At 37.8% G+C, this 13688-nt stretch overlaps 1 protein-coding gene across 10 annotated transcripts in view; it reads left to right on the forward strand.

The window, feature by feature from the left end:
* LOC5571687 (longitudinals lacking protein, isoforms A/B/D/L) overlaps positions 1-13688 on the forward strand; it is a 347874-nt gene that overhangs the window by 97228 nt on the left and 236958 nt on the right. The window lies entirely within an intron of this gene.

The raw sequence follows: 13688 nt of genomic DNA on the forward strand, positions 1-13688 counted from the left end.
GGGGTCGATAAACTACCGGAGTCGGTTAAACGGAACTACCGAGAAAGTCAGTTAAATGAAAACTGTCGCCACGCGTAATTGAAAAGCAAATTTCGCCATGTTTTTTTTTTATCAATATATGATATAAAAAGAAAGCTCTCTGCAAAATTTCAGTGAAAAATCTCTGTTTTTCGATGTCTGACATATTTTTTTAGTTCACTGACTTGTTCGGTAGTCCAAAAACCCAGTTATTTTTACCGAACAGATTGAGTGTGTAAGATCGGGTCGAATAACAATCACTATATAACTATACTGCCCATAAACGCATGTCACACACTAAGATTTTATTACCGAAGTCGGTAAAATTTTACTGGGTTTTTGAACAGCAGAGATAAGTCGGTAATACTTTGTGAGTACCGAAAACTCCGCAAACTATAAAATATTGAGCTGTCAAAACATTACCGATAAAGCCAGTAACAATCTTCCAAAAACTTTACTGTCTTTTTCGGTAAAGTTATTTTTGTTTACTTTTTATTGCTGATTTTTTCAGCTCTTTCGACAGCCCCAATCCCATTCCGATTGTCCCAAACTTGACCATAATTTCATTAATTTCCACAATATTTCCACAATACTCATATTTCGCCTCTGTCGACTGCTCGTGATTGGAATCTGGTGCCTACAACTCCATTTTCACGACGTTTGGCTTGTCGGAAGTTCGCTCAATTATGCAGACTAAACTAGCCTCCGACGAGCTGGATCGCCGCTAAAAGTTTGGGATGTGCAGGCATACAAGAAAAGATCGAAAATTCATTGCGAATGTATTTAATCTTTCCACCGGAATCGGAACGGCCTTTCGGAAGTATACCATATATGGAATTGAAGGCTTATAACCTGCTGGTGTGATCTCAAGGAAGATGATACATCTATACAATAACAGATGTGCTGTCTTTCCCGCCAGTTCGATGTGAGCAGCGATAGGGCGATCGTTTGATAGGGCAGAACACTAATAAAATGGAATTTCCGTCCGTCCATTCCGAGAAAATCCTCATCGAGAGGTATTCTGTTGCAGGAGCTTCACACAAAAATAAAATTTTCGCTTGACATATTGCAAATTTGGTTAGGTATTTGTTTTCGTTGCGTTTTAATGAAAACTCGGTAAAAAATATGCGGTACTGGTAAGTCAGTAGTAACATTTACTGACTTTTCACATTTTCTCGGTAATTTGTAATTTCACGGTGTTATCAGCACAAGCGTTTACCGTGTTCAGTAAATAAAAAAATATATTACTGAAAAATCAGTATTTTTATCAAGAAATACTGGAATCTCAGTAGTTTTTGTGATTTACTGAACAAGAACCGTAAAATAATTTACCGAACAGCGATATCGTTTTTAAGTGTGCAGTCCCATGTTTGCTGGATTTCCTATTCACATGGGACAATCGCAGACAGACGTTCAAGTTAGACTCAGCCACTTGTGTAAAAACATGGCCGCCACAAATCGCCAAGTGGCAATCAGCAAACAGATGGCGTTAGTGTCGTATGCGTCCCGCCACCACCCCGATCACATTTCGTTGACAGCATGACACACAACCGCTCCCACAGCCGGCGTGCTCAACGCTAAAAACGATGCACCTTTATTTTGCGCAGGGTGGGTGATGTTCCCTTTTGGATCTTATTTCTCATGTAAAAGTTAATTAAATCTATTGAAATTTTTACCACAAGTTGGCATTAAATTTACTCACAGATTCATGCTAGTATAATACCCTTAAATGATCGTTACTCATGTAAAATAAATTGGCGTAAAAGCACGTGAAAGTATCACAATTGTGTGAATCATTTTTAAAGTGATTGTTTTGATATTTTTGTTCAGTGGGTGGTGGACTGGGTGGTAAGCGAGAAGTGGAAACCACGTGCTTTTACGAACTATCACTGTACTGCAGCAATTTGCTCCCTAGGTGACACCACGGTAGAATTTACACAGGAATTTTGAATAAATTTGTTCCTGCTTAAACGTCTGTCTGCGGGACAATTATGCGTTTATGGGCAGTATACCTCACTTCACGGCGAAATTCTCTCTCTTTCGCTCTTCAACAAAACCTGAAAACAATGGTACCAGTACCTATCCAATCTACGAAGTATATCGTAACTACGCTAACGCTAACATTCGAAAAAAAATCTGAGAGTTTAAAATACAATAAGTTGAAATGTGAATTAGTTTCTACAGATTTTCCTCTAGCTATTTGAATGATCTGAATCCTTATATAAGTACGTATTCGGAATATGCGCCAGTAGATCTCAAACAACTTTCTTAGATATAGAGTGTTCAATATGTTTTTACACCACGTAACTCTATTGATTTAAATGTTTTGTTGAACCTTTGTCAATTTTGTTTGTGTATACACACAACAACAAGTAAAAAATAAACTTTTAGGTCCATAATTTGTTGCGCTTTTGAATATTTAGCTATAAATAGATTGAATCGATTTTTCAACATGCTTGCGGTCTCCATACAAAAATTCTCCGTTTCTCATATATGGTAAAATACAATACTTTTCTAAACCATCCAAAAATAACATTTGAGCAGAAATTATTATAAACTTTGTTGATAAGTATTTGTTTGAATTCTGTGGTAAATAAGGCAAATAAATTGCCATACAAACTGACAAACTTGCATGCAAGTTAGCTAAAATAGTCAAATTGTGCATTTTTAACATCCACTATCTCAGACGTGCCATGATATTTTTGAAAACGGCAATGGATTCAGAAACTAACACTTTCTTTCGATCAAATTGTGAAATTGGATCCGAACAGTACGCTTTTTGTTTGAAAAATGAAAATAATTTGTGTGACGCGTAAGAAATCCTAAACCACCATCTCATCCATTATTCCCTTACGTAATTAATGGATCTGCACCAATTGAAGCGTTCTTCACAACTTTTCTCAATATTTTCATGCGGCTATGTTATGTCATATATATTTACTACACTCAAAATAATCCAAATGTCATTGCTACGTGAAAAATCACTTAGATTCATCCAAATTCATTTTGCCTTGACTTTACCTGACAGAGATAACGATCACCTGATCAAATATATCACCAAATGGAGACCCGGTAATTATCACTGTGGTGAGCTGATCACTCTTACGTGAAAATCACGTGGACACTTAATTCATTCTTACATGAGCTCTGGTATCTAGACTTTGTGTTCATTCTGTATTGTGCTCGTAAATAGGCCAGGGGAAGTGGTTCACCTAGAGTGAATTTCTGTCAAAGAAAAAGTAGATTTTGTATGAGAATTGACAGAAAAATGAATGACAAGTTCATCCACTTCTCCTGGCCTATGAAGATGGTGCCCGTTAATCAGTTAGTTTGCCGAATAATTTTAATCAATCGATTTCAATGTAAATATGGTTTAGATACCGAATAATCCTCTCTAAATTAACAACGGACGGATTGTTTTGTCAAAAGGATCCATAGTAATTTCCATAGAAACTTCAAATGGCCTGTGCACAATTAAATTTCTTATAAATCACTTCAAATTTTGGGAGAATGCTTTTCATCATAATTGACACCGTTTAAGCATAGGGGAGCAAAAACTTCAAATTTTGCATCAGTCTAGTGGTCATACATCCATGTGTAGTATCATTTCAGTATTTTTCAATCGCGTAGGCTGCGATATAGTAGTAGCTACGAATGTCACAAATTTTCTCGTTGATATCATACAGACTAGCGATGGGCGATTTTGAATCGATGTTCCGAAAATCGATTTTTTCGATCCGATTAATCGATTTTTTGAATCGATGTCAAAATTGAGTGAATCGATTTTCTTCATTGGTTTTTTGTTTCGATTCGTATGGTAGAAATTTATATGATTTTTTAACGAGTTGATGACGCATAAGCCTAGTTTTGCATCCGCCTTGAAGTGTTTGATACATAATGTTCAAATTGAAACGTTATGCATTTTAAGGAATTTTAAAAATCGTATGCAAAATAATTTGGTCTTATTTGTAGAGCATATTTTGTTAATTTTTCATATGAGCTTGAAAATCGAATCGATTCAGAAACATCGATTCGAATGATTCGATTAAATCGGTGAATCGATTCGACGTATCGAATTTGAATCGATTCAGTAACATCGATGTTCTGGTCAAATTCGCCCAACGCTAATACAGACCCATACTCCCTATTGGATGACAGAACAGGTAAGATGGCGAGAACAGTAGCGGGTTCTGCTGCCACCTCTATGAATGCTGGACGATCCGTTCCCATACCAGTATAGTAAGATCGGTCAATCCTTAGAAAATGCAGTTCGCCAAAAATGGATTTTCTGGGAGTATTAGCATCACTGCCCACAATCAGCAGAAGGCCTTTTCTTAGGCAATGTAAAGTAACTCGTTTGAAATCATCCGTTGGGGATAGTTCATCATGTGGTAGATACACTGAACGATAGACGTATTTCCTATTGTGGTCACAAACAGAAATATTTATTGTGATAGCACATACATTTCTGGTTGTTAGCTCAGAAATGAGTGTAGCAACGATTGCTTTATCAACGAGCACGTATGCACGAGGTATGACACGCGAGTTTACCATTTCATGTTTACAGAAAGTAACAAAAACTGTGTCCACTAGGTTACCAAGATAGAAATTCTCCTATGAAAGTAAAGTTCTTGAATAAACACCACTTCGGCTGTAGCATTTTGCATAGGTATGCAAAGATTGATCGCAGTTGTTTTTTATGCTAAAAAAATATCTGAGCTATCCTAACCGTAGCCACAAGCCACCCAAACTAAGTAGGATTAAGCTTCTTTCTCAGCACGGAAAAGACCAGTAGCGGAAAAATAAAACTTTATCTCCTAAAAGTCGAAAAGCGAAAAGCACAGAATACACTGTGTAGAACGCATAATGCGAAACCATAAAGGTGGAAATTTAAACTAAATTACAACATTTTTAAAATCCCACCCTTTTGGCCTCAGGATTGAGACTGAAGAAGGGTAGCCGATTATCTCGGAGAAACACAAGATCACCTGCACCATTGCTCCGGATAGCACAGGAAGGGCACAATACTGTGGTACTCCATAGGCTCCGTATTCGATTAGGTTTCATTTAGACCTCCCTAACCATTCATTCTTAGGCACGGTAAGCTTGATGCCGCATGAATTAGGGGTCACCTGTGAGGTGGACTTTTACCACCGGGACAGGCAGGCTGACGTGTTTATTCTTAGCCAATTGAAACAATCGCTACCGACACTACGCGACTATTTAGACTGCTCGGAAAAAGGAAGCTAATATTGATGATTACCTCCTGACGTGCCCAAGCAGCCATCAAGTTAGATGTAGGGAAGTGTTAATTAATGTGTATAGTTTCCTATGATTCAAACCGAAAAAGAACATTTCTAGAATAATTAGATCTGCGATTAGACACATGCAATTTAACAGCTGAATTCTTTTATTGCAATATGCAAATCACTTTACTCACAGAGCGCCATCTTGACCTTGAGGTATGAACTGAATTTCTGATAATTCAAGCGTGTGCTAGAATAAGGGCGTAAGTCGCATGATCGATTTCTCTTCATCGATCCTCTCTTCTGTAAATAAAGGTGACAAGATACGGATTTGTAAGCATTTTTTCACTTCAGGATGCTAGGCAGCAATGCAATCTTGCGTCCTGTGGTGTAAAAATGTTGACAAACTTGCGTCTTGTCTCTTATTTACAGAAGAGAAGATCGATGAAGAGAAATCGATCATGCGACTTACGCCCTTATTCTAGCACACGCTTGAATTAACTGATAACTTTCGCCAAAATGTAGGAAATTCTTCCAGAACCTGATTCCGTATTACTAAACTGAACGAAATTAACTTAGAAAATCGAAGACATTCTGATGGGTTCTTTATATTATTTTATCAATTCATATAAGGCACCGTTGGGCAAGTGGGTAATGAAATTCGTATAGTTACGATTTTTTTAAATTCTAGAGACTTTTAATTGAAATAAATGAGGTCGTGTATATTTTTTAGCTTAACTCCCAACAAATATTAGCATTATGGTAAAATTGATTTTTATGTTAAATTGAAGAAAAACATACAGAAAATGTTTTTGAAAAATGTCTCCTTGCTTTTCACTTGCCCCACAAGTCAAGTGAAGTAAGACGGCATCCACAAATTTACATAGACGTTCCACGAGATTTCCGTGCGTTCTCTTATATTGGATCTTTTCAATCAACGTCTTCCCATTAATCGGCTGTCCGAAGTAGACATATTAACCCTCTAATACCCAACCCCGCCTTTAGACGGGGTACACTTTGGAATTTTGTGTATTTTTTCGTAGCTTGGAAATTAAAATGATTTTATTTTTGGCTTAAACCTTGACTCATAACACGCAAATAAGAAAAGTTTTTTATGATTTTTGAAACTTTTTTGTATTTTTTAAAATTGTTTGAAAAATTGAATTCTTATATAACCTACTTTAACCTTTCTTTTAACGTGTAACGTAACAAATTGTACGTTTTATATTTTTCTACGATCAACCTATCACATAAGAAGAGCTTGGTGGAATAAAAATGATTTCAAACCTGTTTTTCTGTTAACTACACGGAAAATAAAAAAAAAAAGAGAATAATAATTAGAAATTAATATTTTCAAAAGTATTGTAAAAACTTGAATTTTTATTATTGCTTAAAATCGGAAACTAGAAGAGGCTTCAGGGATGATTTAAAAATTATAAAAATCGAAAACCAAAATTCATAGATTTGTGAATAAAAATAAATCATTGCCCAAAACGTGTTTAGAACGATTTTAGATAACTGAAAATTATATTTAGATCGAAAATAAAAATTTGGGTATTAGAGGGTTAATATCGTAATGTTTGGCAACCTCTTTTAGAGAAGTTCCATGATTTCTAATAGCTTTCAACGCTTTTAGTAAAGGGTGTCCACGATAAAATTGCCACACACACAATTGTTTCGCAAAATTTGAGTTTTCATCCGATTGCCATCAAATTTTCAGGGATTGAAAAATAACTATTCAACTTCATTTTACCATTTTACTCGTATTTTATTTACAGTTCATACGCAAATGCCCGCACCTTGACCTTAACCCCGGCCATAAGATTCTGCACAACCTGTGAATCAACCGTTTTTGCATGTAACCCATACTTTCTTCAGTTCCTCGACTGTCTTCACTGCTTTAGGTCGTTTAAGAAGGTGCTGCTTCATAATCGCCCAGTACTTCTCGATGGGGCGGAGCTCCGGAGTGTTGGGAGGGTTGAACATTTTCGGCACGAAATTGACCTTATTGTCCGCATACCACTTCAGCACGTCCTTGGAGTAGTGGCATGAGGCCAAATCCGGCCAGAAGATTGTTGGGACGTTGTGGGCCTTCAGGAGAGGAAGCAGCCGCTTCTGGAGGCACTCTTTCATGTACACCTGTCCGTTCACCGTGTCCTGGGTCACGAAAGGTGCACTCCGCTTCCCGCACGTGCAGATGGCTTGTCAAACCAAGAATTTCTTCGCAAATTTGGACATCTTCTGAGTGCGGACATGCTCCGGAACGCTGAACTTATCCTTGGCCGTGAAAAACAGGTTGCCGGGAATCTGTTTGAAGTCGACCTTCATATAAGTTTCGTCGTCCATGATGCAGCATTCAACTTTCATCAGCATGTTGAGGTACAAATTCCTGGCACGAGTTTTGGCGGACTTGTTCTGCTTCTCGTCGCGATTAGGGGTCTTTTGTACCTTGACCGTTCGAAGCCCAGCCTTAGTTTTGGCCTTCTGGACAAAACTTCGGCTTAGGTGCAGGTTCTTCGGCCCCAACTACGCGGTTGTGATTTTTGGTGTTGTACGGAATACTTTTTCCTTCACTTCTGGGCTTCGTTCCGGTGGTCAATCGTTCCTCGAACCGCTTAATCACTCGCGACACCGTGGAATTCGCGATTCCCAACGTTTTAGCGATGGAACGTGATGAATGCGCAAGATTTTATCACGCACGAGCTGTTCTTTCGACTCCATTTCCGCGAGTTTTGATCACAGGATTTTAAAACTTGCAGGATGTAAATAATGCACTATGATCCACCCAAATTTTCATTAAATTCTACCCAACGGTTAAAAAGTTAGAGCAATTTCATCGTGGACACCCTTTATTATGTTACTTGAGTTATCAGCACGTTCTGTTTTTCTATAATTGCGAACCTTGTTTACTTATAGTTACCTAAATATTAAACGAAAATTCAATCTCCAATGAGAAACTTTTCATTTGCCCCACGTTGACGATGTTTCAATTTAGTTATTTTTAGGTCTACGTCGAATTAATTATGAAACTTTTTTCATTGCAGTTTGAAACTGTCAAAGGGGACAACTTAGAAGTGATACATACAATTATTTCCCGCAACTTTTTTCCACTAAAAATATTAAAATAAGATTGCACGCCGCCAACTTGTTACGGAGTGATAGTTGACAGGTTAACAATCTTTCGCTCTATTATGCAATAATGGCTGAAAAATCTTAGGAATCTCTTACCTTTCGTAATATGTTGAATGTCCTCAAAGGTTTAAACATGAGTTTAAAACGTTAATTCACATATTCGGTAAAATATACCAATAATTTCCACTTACCCCATTTACCAACTTGCCCCGCGGTACCTTAATGCATTCAGACTATGCTTGGTTTGACAAAATGTATGAATTGAGTACATTTTCAAGCTAAGATTACCGTATAATAAGTCTAATTTCAAATTTTATTTCAGCTAAAGTTTGCTCGAACCATTCAATATGAATTTTAGCAAATATGAATGCGTCGCATGACTTTGTCAAACAAAATATTTAAATTTAACATTTTTCTGGGATTCCCAAAACTCGTGACAACTTGAGGGGAAGATAAAACAAAGCCAAACCTCAATTTTTCAAAAGTACAAAATCTAAAGAACCAAAAAGGAGTTCGAACTGAAAACATGATTGATGGGTCATTCGCTAGAGGTGACCAATAGATCAAATTTTCAGCGTACAGCAATGTTGGATTTTTAGATTTGTGCTCTTGAAAATTTGATGGTTTGGCTTGATTCATCTTCACCTTAAGACAATTAATCCTTTAGACCTGGCACATGACAAACTGAGAACACTTTTTATTCCACGCACAGTTTTTGGGAAAGATACGCGTAGAAAAATTAGAACTTGGCTTGCGTAATTTAAAGATTGAGAGAATTACTTCAAGCACCGAAAATTATTGTTTTTTTTTATGAGCGAGCATGTAAATTACATTAAGAAATTAGATTTTTTTTGTCGCGGATTGGTGCTACCAGGGGCGGATCTAATTTTGGTAAACCGCGATTTTCGCGGATAAGATTTTTAAATTTTTGTAACAGCCCTGCAATGCAAATACTTTTTTGTGGTCAATTTTTCACGAGACGTTTCAAATCAGCTGATCCGGAAGCTCTTAGACAGTTCTTCTATGGAAATGATAGACCCGTGTTAGCATCGGTCCTCCAGCGATGTAAACAAATGCATAGACGGACTTGTCCCATGAAAAGGCCTATCGTAATGTGACCAGATGTGTCCCGGAAAAATCCGGAACGTTTGTCAGATCTCATCCCCAATTAAGCGCTGCCTATGTTTGGTGTATAATTTACATTCATATGCAATCTAAGACATGTACTACATATTAAGTTAATTGAAATAAAAGTATTGACACTGTACTGTCAAGTTAAAAATTGCTCTGTCCCGGATACTCCGGGACGTCTGGTCACTTTAGCCTATCGGGAACTTCAGCAACAACTATAGACAGTTCATTGATTGTTACGTTTGTCAGGTAAATTCTTGAAAAAATAATTTTCCACGTTTTACGTGATATTTCACGTTGCCTTGACTTTTGGATTATTTTGAGTGTCGTATAAGAGCAACTTTAGTTTGAAAAACTATCACCGTACTAATTATGCAAAATTCGGACCATTGAATTAAATTACGATTGATCATAACAAACATTACAATTTAATTGACTTTACTTGGTCTAAGGCGCAACTAAAACAATACTTTCGCACATTATCTTGAGAAGGAAATTTAAGTTATTGATTGTATAATTGAAACTAGCGCATAAAATAACTAAGTGAACGATCTAAAATATGATTGAGGACCTTTTATTTTATTATAAAGGTAAAATTTTCAACAGCAGGCATTAATTTAATATGAAAAGTTTGTTCGGCCATGGCTCTACGCTTTAGAAATGAGCTCTTTCAAAATTATTTTCTTGTCTTCCATTTTTTTACAGTTCCACACAAGTGGTATATCTACCTTTGGTTTCAGTATTCGCGCTTCTAAAACAAATTTTCTAGTAGGGTATCCGTCCTGTTATGGAGGACCTATGCACGGTGTTGAAACTTAAATCGTATTTCAGTGTCCAAAACCTAGATATTGTCGTTTTTGTAATGTGAAGTGTTGAAGCTATCTTTTATCTTGAGTGTAGTGAAGTAAAAAAGTTAATTTTGAAATCAAAATTACATTATAACATAAATCTGTAGTTCTTCTTTTGTCCTATATTTGTGGTTTTATACCAAAAACATATTTTAAAACATTCAGTGCCACACAATGTTCGACCATTGAAATTATGTACCTTCCATGTTCCGCCACCTTTTCCTACGATTTCCATAAAGCGGATCATCGCAGTATCGCTGAATTGTTCACGACTCTCGACTGGGAAAATGTTCTAGATCTTAATAATATCGAGTCTGCGGCTCAGACTTTCTCCGCTATTTTGGCGTACGCGATTGACAGGCACGTACCAAAAAAGAGCCAGGAGCACAAAACCGGACCTCCTTGGCAAACCACTTCCCTGCGACGGTTAAAAACGTTTAAAAAAGCTGCCTTGCGGCGGTTTACTAAACACCGCACAGTTCCATTAAGAATTGCTTATGTTAGGCTCAATCATAAGTATAAATATGCCAGTCAGCGGTGCTTCTCCAGATATCAGCACAATATCCAGCGAAATTTGAAGTCAAACCCAAAGCGCTTCTGGAAGTTCGTCAATGAGCAACGAAAAGTATCGGGACTACCATCTGCTATGAGGTTCAACAGCATCGAAGGCACGACTCCCCGCGAAATTTGCGACATGTTTTCGGAAAAGTTTGCAAGTGTGTTCTCAAGAGAAGATTTAACTGCGGATCAAGTTGAGCTCGCCGTTAGCAACGTTCCCCGGTCATCTCATGCGATTGGAAGTTTTTGATATCGATGAAACTATGATTACCAAGGCCTCATCTCAGATGAAATCATCTTTCAACCCCGGACCGGATGGATTTCCTTCAGTTCTTCTAAAAAAGCACATTGACGTTCTAGTTACTCCGCTTCTTTTCATCTTTCGGGCATCGATTAGCAGCGGTGTTTTCCCATCTTGCTGGAAGATTGCTCACATGTACCCAGTGTACAAAAAGGGCGATAAACGTGACGTCAATAATTACCGTGGAATCACATCCCTATGTGCCGTCTCGAAGCTGTTTGAATTGGTTATTATGGAACCCCTGAAGGCTCATTGTCAGCAGCAACTGAGCGAGGATCAACACGGATTTATGCCAGGGCGATCAACTGCATCCAACCTTATTTGCCTTACTTCCTATATAATGGATAGTATGGTTCGCCGTAATCAAACAGATGTGATATACACGGACCTAACTGCAGCCTTTGATATGGTGAACCATGACATAGCAATCGCCAAACTAGACAGGTTTGGAATCAATGGCAGGTTTTTGCAATGGTTTCGATCATATCTGACAGGTCGAGAATTGAAGGTCGTTATTGGTGATTGTCAGACTGCTTCGTTCATGTCTACGTCAGGAATCCCTCAAGGAAGCCACTTGGGGCCTTTAATTTTTCTGCTTTTCTTCAATGATGTACACCGTCAGATAAAGGTCCCCCGGTTGTCTTATGCAGACGATCTTAAGATTTTTCTTGAAATCCACTCTATCGAGGATTGCGACCTTCTCCAACAACAACTCTCTAGTTTTGCAGATTGGTGTACTATCAATCGCATGATTGTTAATCCCACGAAGTGCTCTGTGATCACTTTTTCTAGAAAGAGAAGTCCAATCCATTTCAGTTATCAGCTCATGGGTGCTGAAATCGAACGTGTCGACCATGTGAAGGATTTGGGAGTGGTCTTAGACACGACCTTAACTTTTAATCAACATGTGTCTTACGTGGTTGGTAAGGCGTCACGTGTTCTAGGATGCATTTTTAGGATAGCTAAAAACTTTACTGATGTGTATTGTCTTAAATCACTGTACTGTTCCTTGTCACGTTCTGTTCTAGAATACTGCTCGGAGGTTTGGAGTCCAAACTACTCCAATGGAGTCGAGCGTATCGAGTCTGTGCAACGGCGATTCTTACGCTTCGCCCTCCGTAGGCTACCGTGGAGAGACCCTTTCCGCCTCCCCAGCTACGAGAACCGTTGCCGATTGATCGATCTTGAACCCTTGCACGTTAGACGCAATACTGCCAGAGCTTTGTTTATCGCTGACTCTCTTCAAGGTCGACTTGATTGCCCCACTATTTTGGAGCAAATCAACATAAATGTTGCACCCCGTACACTGCGCAACAACCTCATGCTCCGCTTACCGTTGAGACGAACCAATTATAGTATGCACGGAGCTATTAATGGTCTGCAAAGAACATTTAATCGGATAGCCTCAGAATTTGACTTTGACACTCCCCGACGCACACTTCGCCGACGTTTTTCAAGTTTTTTTGCAAACGCCGCTGGTGATAGTTGAATGTTTTGTGTAGTATTGACTTGTGTTCACTTTAAGTTTAATTTGACCTTTTGTTAGTATTAAGACTAGAATTAAGTTGACATCATTGGGGCTGTTGATTGCCTGTTGATGTATTAAAGAATAAAGAATAACAATTACACTGCATAGTATTGCCAGTTTGTGTAAAATTTGCCACACAATTTGTAAACGAATTAACAGGATCGGATGTAAATATTTTTTTTTTTTCTTCAAAATTCCTCATGAATTGAGATAATGTAATGTGCTCGTAATTGTTCTGTTTGTAATTCTAAACATTCACGTTATGAAATTCGTTACATGGATAGAGGAACCAGTTGAAAATATAGGTTATTCTTGATGCATAACTAAAAAAAAAAACAATCGAATTCATTAAGCTGATCGGTTAGTGGTACACCAATCCTATAGATGTGTAAATTGAAGTGAAACATCGCATATACATGGACATATAAAATGCACCAAAGCCGTTGTCCCATGCAAGATGGTCAGATGGCTATATCTCCACCGTTTCACAACCGATTTTTCGCGAACTACAAATTAGGGTGCAGAACCACATACACGTTTTTTCTAGGCCGAATTTTCTGAAACTTAGCGATAAGAAGCACATCAATATGACGCATGTTTTAGCCAAATATGAGCTCTCTGTAGCTTTCAAAAACTTCGGCAGGGGCGAAGTGAATCAAAAGTGCCAATAACAGGATTCGGTAGCTACCTCAATTTTTGACAACTATTTGAAAAGTTGTGTGAAACTATTGTTTCAAAAGCTACACGCAGCGAACTGAAATATTGAAATTCATACGTTTTGCTTTATTTGTATTTATTTATTTTTTACATCTTCAACTAGTGTTGCACAGATATTTACTTAGGCTAGATATGTAATTCTATGCTTATACGCAGACTTACTCAAATTAAAATCAAAGACGTCACATGTGTCGTTGAACAAACGGCTG

Source organism: Aedes aegypti, chromosome 2 (genome assembly GCF_002204515.2).
Source record: "Aedes aegypti strain LVP_AGWG chromosome 2, AaegL5.0 Primary Assembly, whole genome shotgun sequence".
Lineage (NCBI taxonomy): Eukaryota > Metazoa > Arthropoda > Insecta > Diptera > Culicidae > Aedes > Aedes aegypti.